At 52.1% G+C, this 9815-nt stretch overlaps 1 non-coding gene across 1 annotated transcript; it reads left to right on the forward strand.

Moving 5' to 3' along the window:
• The first annotated feature begins 42 nt into the window (after window positions 1–42).
• On the forward strand, window positions 43–116 carry TRNAT-AGU (transfer RNA threonine (anticodon AGU)). The gene has a single exon. It is a non-coding gene; the product is annotated as a tRNA-Thr (tRNA).
• The last annotated feature ends 9699 nt before the right edge of the window (window positions 117–9815 follow it).

Here is a 9815-nt window from a genome sequence, read left to right on the forward strand (position 1 = left end):
TAATGGTAATAAGGAGTCATTCGTCAAGACGTTCACACGGGTGGCGCCGTGGCTTAGTTGGTTAAAGCGCCTGTCTAGTAAACAGGAGATCCTGGGTTCGAATCCCAGCGGTGCCTCAACCGAGCGTCCAAGCTCTCTCTACTTTTGCTCTTGCCCTTTTGTGCTCCGAGGCCTAGCCTGGCTGCCCGGCACCATGTGGGTGTGAGGGGAAGTCTGAGTGGCCGACGAATCCGGGCCCGCAGCTAGGCGTGGCTTCAGTCAAGGGGGCGGGGGCAGACGGGCCTCAAACGACTCCTCCTCTGGTCTCAGCAGCTGAGGGGCGTGGGCGGCGCGGGGACCCAGGAGACAGCGGTTGCCTTGGTGCTGGCTGGCGGTGGGAAGCGCGCGGGCGAGGAAGCACCTTGGAAGTCCAGCGCGGAGCCAGTGTTCGCCCCCAGGCTGCTTCCGCAGGGCGGGCAGTGGATGTGCTCTCCCCGGCCGGTTTCTGTGGCTTGGGTTTCTCCAGCTAATCATCCTGGCTCCAAGCGGCCGCTCTGGGGAGCCCATGCGGGTGCCCATCCTCGAGGGTCACCGGGCTTAGCTGAGTCTCAAAGTACTGCAGATTGCCAGTCTTTCTGCAGCCGCGAAGCTATTTCACAAATGCAGTACCCAGGCCGGCGTGGCCAAGGCGGCCCCAAGAGGAGGGGTATGGGACTCAGTCCGGTCAGCGTGACAGTCAGTCTGATAACTGCGTGGAAACTGCAAGCCAGGGAAAGATCGCAGGGGACTCTGCGTCCATTTCAGACGGCTGGGTGTGGGCTGAAGCCTGCCGCCCGGGCTGGGGTTGTACCCATATTTGCATGTGGAGACCTATTCGAAAGCAAGTGCATCTGAGGCTTCGGAGGTGGTGGGGTAGGGTGGGGTGAGGCATTGGAGTTTTTACAAAAATTCTCCAGGGATTCACCTGTCAAACCCGATAGGATACTCCCAGTGCAGAAATTGCAGTCATGGGATGAGGCTGTGTTCCAAATAGTAAAATTCACCTGCCCCAGAAGCAGTTCTTCTTTCTGCCTCTCCTATGAGTCTGGGTTTATTGTTTTTGTTTGTTTGTTTCTCTCGTTTTCCAGTCAATTATTGCGCCTTTGCAATTTCGTTGCTTTTGATTGTCGTTGCCTGGGAAAACTTGTAAGGAGACTGTGAGGCTTTGCAGTGCTGATAGGAGCATTCACCTGGAACCAATCAGGGATGAATTCATTGGAAACTGGGATTGCGTCATTGTGGGACTGGTTTATTTCTGGTTCATGCTTAGCCACTGCAATCCAGCCTGGACAACAGAGCGAGACTCCATCTCAAAAAAAAAAAAAAAAAAAAAAAAAGTCCCTTATTGGATACAGGATTTGAAATCTTTTCTCCCTTTCTTTTTCTCTTTGCTATCGGAATCTCACTCTGTCCCCCCAGGCTGGAGGGCAATGGCATGATCTTGGCTCTCTGCAACCTCAGCCTCCCGGGTTCAAGCGATTCTTTTGCCTCAGCCTCCCAAGTAACTGAGATTACAGGCGCGTGCCACCGTGCCAATTTTTGTATTTTTAGTAGAGACGAGGTTTCACCATGTTGGCCGGGCTGGTCTTGAACTCCTGAGCTCAAGTGATCTGCCTGACTGACTAAAGTGCAGGGATTACAGGTGTGAGCCACCACACCCAGCCTATTTTTTTAAAAAAAGAGAAAGTAAGGCCGGGTGCGGTGGCTCATGCCTATAATCCTAGCACTTTGGGAGGCTGAGGTGGGTGGATCACCTGAGGTCAGGAGTTCAAGACCAGCCTGGCCATCATGGTGAAATCCCATCTTTAAAAAAAAAAACGAGAGAGAGAGAGAGAAAGTAAACCATAGGGCCAGGTGAGGTGGCTCACACCTGTAATCCCAGCACTTTGGGAGGCCAACGTGGGCAAAACCACGAGTTCAGGAGTTTGAGACCAGCCTGACCAACATGGTGAAACCCTGTCTCTACTAAAAATACAAAACTTAGCCAGGCGCACCTGTAATCCCAGCTATTTAGGAGCCTGACTGAGGCAAGAGAATTGATTGGACCGGGGAGGCAGAGGTTGCAGTGAGCTGAGATTGTGCCATTGCACTCTAGCCTGGGTGACAGAGTGAGACTCATCTCAAAAAAAAAGCCATTCCACTGTTGTATCAAGCCAGCTGTTTCAGATTGGTGGGGAACGTGACAACACCAGTAATTTCCATAAGCATTGCCGTACTTCATTTGTGGGAAACTGAATTCCTTTTTTTTTTTTTTTTTTTTGGTGATGAAGTCTCATTCCATAGCCCAGGCTGGAGCGCAGTGGTGAGATCTCAGCTCACTGCAACCTCTGCCTCCCAGGTTCAGGAGATTCTCCTGCATCAGCCTCCTGAGTAGCTGGGACAACAGGCGAGTGCCACCATGCCAGGCTAACTTTTATGTTTTTAGTAGAGACGGGGTTTTACCATGTTGGCCAGGCTGGTCTGGAACTCCTGATCTTGAGTGATCCACCCACCTCAATCTCCCAAAGTGCTGGGATTACAGCGTGAGCCACCATGCCCCACCTACTTTATTTTCTTTTTCAAATATTTAATTCACATGTCATAATAATCCTCTCCCTCCTGGCTTTTAGAGACAGAGTCTTACTCTGTCACTCAGGCCTCGAACCCCTGAGCTCAAGCTATCCTCCTGAGTTGCTGGCACTACAGCCACCACTGTGCCTGGCTATTTTTTTTTTTTTTAATTTTGTTTATTTTTATAGAGATGGAGGTCTCACTAAGTTGCCCAGGCTGGTCTCAAACTCCGAGCTGGTGATCCTTCTGCCTTGGCCCTCCAAAGTGTTGGGATTACAGGCGTGAGCCACCGCGCCCAGCTCTTTCCCCGTGCAATGATGTTTCATTTGATTTGAGCCAACATAATACTGTTCTTAAATAAAATAAAAATAAGTTGATTTAAATGCAACGATTAAGTTCATAATAAAGATGGGCTGTCTGTGTGGTGGAGGGGCCCACTGAGGGTAGCACTGCCCTCTCCCTATTGCTCCCCACGGGGAATCCCAGGGTCTCTCCGAGGGCTGATGGTCTTGCTACCAGACACCTGGAGCCCTTCCGCCAGCTGCTTTGAGCTTTCACTTGGGCTGAAAGTGAGCTTGGGCCTGCTCCTCTCACCTGCTGTGAATAAGGAGGAGCCACTTTTTGGGACGTAAGGGTTGTCCCATGACTTTCCTCATCCACCCCTCCAGCCTTGTGTTCCCGCAATCTGTATTTAGGCCTTGAGACTCAGGCTGTCTCACGGTGTCACTTTTACTCCTGTGGCTCTGTAGTAATCTGTTTTGTGTTGCTATAAAGGAACACCTAAGGCTGAGTAATTTGTAAAGAAAAGAGATTCATTTGGCTCACAGTTCTGCAGACTGTACGAGAAGCTTGGCACTAGCATCTGTTTCTGGCAAGGGCCTCAGGAGGCTTCCAATCAAGGCGGAATGGCCGGATGCGGTGGCTCACGTCTGTAATCCTAGTACTTTGGGAGGCCAAGGAGAGCACATCACTTGAGGCCAGGAGTTCCAGATCAGCCTGGCCAACAAAGCGAAACTTCATCTTTACTAAAAAATACAAAAATTGGCTGGGTGCGCTGGCTCACGCCTATAATCCCAGCATTTTGGGAGGCAGAGGAGGGCGGATTACTTGAGGTCAGGAGTTCCAGACCAGCCTGACCAACATGGAGAAACCCTGTCTCTACTAAAAATACAAAATTAGCCGGGCATGGTGGCACATGCCTGTAGTCCCAGCTACTCGGGAGGCTGAGGCAGGAGAATCGCTTGAACCTGGGAGGCGGAGGTTGCAGTGAGCCAAGATTGTGCCATTGCACTCCAGCCTGGGCAACAAGAGTGAAACTCTGTCTTAAAAAAAAAAAAACGCTGGGCATGGTGGTAGGTGCCTGTAATCCCAGCTACTCCGGAGGCTAAGGTGGGAGAATCACTTGAACCTGGGAGGTGGAAGTTGCAGTGAGCTGAGATTGCTCAATCAGCCTGGGCTTCCAGCCTGGACTTCAGAGTGAGACTAGGTCTAAAAAAAAAAAAAAAAAATTCCAATCAAGGCTGAAGGCAAAGCGGGAGCCAGTGTCACCTGGCAACAGAGGAAGGAAGTAGGGGGAGGCACCAGGCTCTCTCTTTTTTTTTTTTTTTTTTGAGACGGAGTCTTGCTCTGTCGCCAGGCGGAAGTGCAGTGGCGCGATCTCAGCTCACTGCAACCTATGTCTCCCAGGTTCAAGTGATTCTCCTGTCTCGGCCTCCCGAGTAGCTGGGATTACAGGCACGCGCCACCAAACCCAGCTAATTTTTGTATTTGTAGTAGAGATGGGGTTTCACCATGTTGGCCAGGCTGTTCTCAAACTCCTGACATCGTGATCCACCCATCTCAGCCTCCCAAAGTGCTGGGATTACAGGCATGAGCCACTGTGCCCAGCCACCAGGATCTTTTAAGCAGTCAGCTCTCACTCATTCATTAGGGTGTGGAGGGCACCAAAGCATTGGTGAGGAATGCACTCCCAAGATCCAAATACCTCCCACCAGGCCCCACCTTCAACACTGGGGGGAGGAGTCACATTTCAACATGAGGTTTGGAAGGGACAAATATCCAAACCATATCAGGAGCCAGCAGGGTTAAAGAACAAATCTCACCTGTTAACCACCGTGGGATTTCTGATGAGCTCAGCCCCATTCATAATTTAGTGAGGTGGATGGGATTGGATTGATTCTCCCCCAAATCAATACACAAATGATTATTGCTTCAGGGCACTTCCGAGTGCTTCGGCAAGGCCGAGGGAGCTTTTTCGTTGAAAATGGGAACTGCACTCAGTACTGGAAGTTCCCGCAGAGAGGGTTATGTAAACCAAGGGGCAACCTGCTGCTAACATTTTCATTGCAATAAAAGCCTTTTTTTTTTTTTTTGGAATGGTGCTTTTATGACATACTTACTGTTCCAGGCCTGTAATTTTAAAATTACTGCTCAATATTGAAGGTGAAATGATTTTACTGCCGCTGGTCTATTAAGGTTCTAGGAACTGGCTGCAGCCTGGAGAGCATCTATGGCTAGATGCACTTGGGTAAACCACGCCCACTGCCCTGGATGGACAGACGTTCCTGCAGACGCAGTAGGGTGCAAGGGTGCACTGTGGCTGGGTGCTCCCCAAGCATTTCCACAGGCGAGCAGGCACTCAGCTCTGAGCTTTGCTGTTCCCACCTGGACTGACCAAAATCGCCCCCTCCGCCCGCGCACCAGGATTGCAGAAATGCTAGGAAGCTGCACTGAAGTCAAAGCACCAACCCCGGGCCAGCTGCCCCATCCCATAGAGCTCAGGACGAAATGCTGCTATTGCAACCATATATGTTGCCAGTTTATTTGTAGTATTTTAAATTTATTTTTATTTATTTAGTTTTGAGGGCGAGTCTCGCTCTGTCACCCAGGCTGGAATGCAGTGGTGAGATCTGGGCTCACTGCAAACTCTGTCTCTCAGATTCAAGAGATTCTCCTGCCTCAGCCCCCCGAGTAGCTGGGATTACAGGTGCTCACCTTGGGGCCTGGCTAATTTTTGTATTTTTAGTAGAGATGGGGTTTTGCCATGATGGCCGGGCTGGTCTCAAACTCCTGGTCTAAAGTGATCCGGCATTTTCAGCAGTGGGGATGAACCAATTTGCATGTTAAGAACGTGCGTGATGAATTGAGAGGCAAGGGACCATGTGGGGGGCTTCTGTGGAGGTCCAGGAGAGAGGAGATGGTGGCTGGGGCCAGGGAGGTGGTCATGGTGATGGAGACAGGTGGGTAGATTTGAGATACATTGGCGGGCTAGCAGGTTCTAGTGATGCTTTGGATGTAGGGAGATTGGAGTAAAAATTATTGACTCAGTAATGAACATGGCAATGAACTGAGTAGGGCACAGGAGAGAAGGGGCAGATGTGGGGGTGAGGGACGTCTGGTCTATGTCTCAGTCAGGATAATGGGGGTTCGCCCTCCTGGAAGTCACCTGTGATAAACCTGGACAGGTGATCAGAAAACTGTTTTTTCAGTTTGATTTGCCAGAGCCACTTTTGGCCTTTGACCTTTGAATAAACTCTAGGATTTTGTTGTTGTTGTTTGTTTTGTGTTTTTTTGAGACAGGGTCTCACTCTGTTGTCCAGGCTGGAGTACAATGTGTGATCATGGCTCACTGAAGCCTCGGACTCCTGGGTCCAAGCAATGCTCTCACCTCAGCTTCCTGAGTATCTGAGACTACAGATGCATACCACCGGGCCCAACACATTTAAAATTTTTTTTGTAGATCCAGGGTCTTGCTATGTTGCCCAGGCTGGTCTCGAATTCCTGGCCTCAAGTGATCTTCCCACCTTGGCTTCCCAAAGTGCTGGGATTACAAGTGTGAGCCACCGCCCCTGGCTGATTCTTGTTATTTGAAATCAGGAAAGACACTTACCATTCAATGCAGTATTCTCTTCCCTTGGTGTCTGGTAATCAGTTGAATAAGAGAGGACTTGAGTTTGAACATCTGCCTGTGCGTGAATGATGGGGGACCATGTGGGACTCTCCTGTGTCATTGTTTTCTTCTGTGTCACATGTGGGCTTGGGCTGTGTGACTGATCAGTGGGCAATGGTGGTGGCCCTCTTGTTTGGGATGGGGTGGGGACTTACGTGGGATGCCTCTGTGCCCCTTCCGTCTCCTCTCTGCCTGTCCTCTGACTCCTCACTCCTAGAGCAGATTCCTGAAGGCATCACTGGCCCACAGTGAGCGTGACAGCAGCTTTGCTTCCTTCTAACTGGGAAGCTTCTTGCCAGGAAGCCCCTGCTCTCATGTCTGAGGCCCTCTGCCCCCCCACTGCTCCCTAGCCTGCCCCAGCCAGTTCCCATGTTCTAGGTCCACACCCATCATCTCCTTCCCAGTACCAAATTCTCCACTAGTTGGAAGCTTTCAGAGTGTGATGAATAGACACATTCTGGATATAGCTTGAGTCAATGGGGGATGTTTATGAAAAGGTGTCAGAGGTGGAGGGACCCAGGCAACTGCAGCTAGAGTGGAAGAGTGTTGCAGGGGAGACAGGAATACCAGGAACCGTCTCAGAAGTGGTGGGAGGGCGGCGGGGGGAAAGGATTGGGCCAGAGCTGCATTGGGGACCCCCAGCAAGGGTCCTGTCTGGAACAACAGCCTCTAGGGGGCACTAGACCATCATGAGACAAACAAGATGGGGTGTCAGAGAGCCAAGGTCTCAATATTGGCAGAGAGAAGGATAGGGGAGTGGGGCACTCACCTTGGACACAGAATTGAAGGAATTGGCAAAAACCTCAATAATCAAGATAAATCAGCTTTAATGCAAATTTTTTTGTGTGTACAATGGGGACAGCTATTTCCGGTCAGCCCAAGGTTCCTGGATATCGTGGCCATTTCTTGCCGTGTGGGTTTAGGAGGGTTCACAATGGGATGTGCACAGATTGATTTGGGAGCATGGAGATTTAGATATAGTCATGTTTTGTGATTATAGAGCTTTTATTTGCCTTTCCACTTGGTCCAAAATATAGGAGAATATTTTGATAAATGCATCTAGGAGCTTACTTTTCTTTTGCTTCAGGTTCCAATATGACTCCCATATTGGTCATTAGTCTGGACACTAGATTCCTTACATAACTTGCAAAACATGCATTGAAGCAGGCAGAATCTTCAAGTGGCAACAAAGCTGCGTATTTTGGCCAGGTGTGGTGGCTCATGTCTGTCATCCCAGCACTTTGGGAGGCTGAGGCAAGAGGATCCCTTGAGTCCAGGAGTTTGAGGTTGCAGTGAGCCATGATCGCACCACTGCACTCCAGCCTGGGCACCAGAGCAAGATCTTGTCTCTACAAAAAATTAGAAAATTAGCCTGGCATGGTGATGCACACCCGTCATCCCAGTTACTTGGGAGGCTGAGGTGGGAGGATTGCTTGAGTGCAGGAGTTTGAGGGTACAGGGAGCTGGTTGCAGCACTGCACTCTAGCCTGGGTGACAAAGCGAGACTCTGTCTCTAAAAAAAACTAAGCAGCAGAAGCAACAACAACAAGAACAACAAACAAACTGCAGATCCACCCCACCATTGCCCCTGCCTCTGTGGAGCGCTTTTGCCATGTATAAATAAATGTCTACTCTTCCGAAGTCAGCAGTCTGAGAAAATTCTGAAACCAAATCACACACAGGCTAGTGCTCTATGCGGTCAATCCGTAACGTACCTTCTATTTGATTTTTACATTCTTGAATACATTTCCAAAGAAATCTGCTTTGGAAAAATCACCAAAGGAGTTAGAAGAGAGAGAACAAGAAAACCCAGAAAAATTAAGAGGATTTTTCTTCCCCTCAATTTTTTTTTTCGAGACAGAGTTTTGCTGTTGTTACCCAGGCTGGAGTGCAATGGCACAATCTTGACTCACCGCAACCTCCGCCTTCTGGGTTCAAGCAATTCTCCTGCCTCAGCCTCCTGAGTAGCTGGGAATACAGGCGCACACCACTATGCCCAGCTAATTTTTGTATTTTTAGTAGAGACGGGGTTTCACCTTGTTGACCAGGATGGTCTCGATCTCTTGACCTCGTGATCCACCCGTCTCCGCCTCCCAAAGTGCTGGGTTCATAGGCGTGAGCCACCGCGCCCGGCCGACCTTCTCCTCAATTTCTATTAAAATCCAACCTGTGCGGTCTGAGTGAGTGACTGTGTATGCTTTCACTAACGGACCATCGGTTTCTCTCAACCTTCTCTCTATATACAGAGAATATCAAATGAGGTGCTGGGGGTGTTATAAAAGGGTTGGGAGCCTCAGCTCAGGTTGGTGGGCCCTCTGTGCCATGGAGCCTTTGGGAACCTCTGATTTCATCCGTCTTGACCCTAAATGGCCATCCCAAACTTTCCCCCTGTCTCTCCTGGTTTTGCCTCATTGGATTAAACCTCTTGGTGGATAGCTCTCCAGATGGCAGCCCCAGCCTAAGAAGCAGGCCTCCTCCCCAGTCCCCAGCCTCGCGAGGATAACGGGTAACAGGGTAGGCTCAGGGGGCCCTGGGAGATGTCCAGAGGCCTCTGGCGTGTTCACCAATGTCCCTTCACAGGTCTTGCTTGGCACAGGAGGTTTCTCTTAGAGGCGTGACAGGGCACTTGGACTGTGGCAAGTGAAAGAATTGGAGGGGCAGGAACAGGGACACCTTGCGAGGAAGACAGGCCTTAACCTTGCGCCAGCCCTGTGAGGTCCCCTAAGCAGCCCTCTCTCTCCCACCTTCTCCCAGTCCAGAAGGGACCAATTCATGGGCCCGTGAGGAGGCCAGGCGAGCAGCGGCCGGGACACAGGGCGCACTGCCAGCCTGGAGCGCTCCACTGGAGGGCTGGGGGCGCGGACGGGGCGGGGCCTGTGCGCGGAGCTGTCCAGCACCCCAAGGCGGGGCGTGAGCCCCCAGCCCGCCCCAGCCGCCTCCGCCCGCCCTGCCAGCGCCACTGCGGCTCGGCGGGCGCGTCACGTGGCTAGCGCAGCTAGGCCTCCGGGCTCCGGGCGCGGGTGAGGGGCCGGGCGGGACGGCCGACAGACCCGCAGACGCTCCACCGGCGGCACCCGGCCGGGCAGGCTGGGGGCAGCGCGGGGCTGCCTGGGGGCGCCGGGGCCGGGCGGGCTGCGCGTCGCGGGGCATGGGCGCGCCGGGGGTCCCCGGGCCCAGGCCGGCCGCGGCGGGGCTCCTGGGGCGCGGGGGCAGCGGCGGGCGGGGGTCCTCCCTGGCGGCCGCCGCTGAGCCCCCGCGGGGCCCGTGACGCCGCGGCCGATGTGGCCCCGCGCGCGCT

This window comes from Callithrix jacchus, chromosome 22, assembly GCF_049354715.1.
Source record: "Callithrix jacchus isolate 240 chromosome 22, calJac240_pri, whole genome shotgun sequence".
Lineage (NCBI taxonomy): Eukaryota > Metazoa > Chordata > Mammalia > Primates > Cebidae > Callithrix > Callithrix jacchus.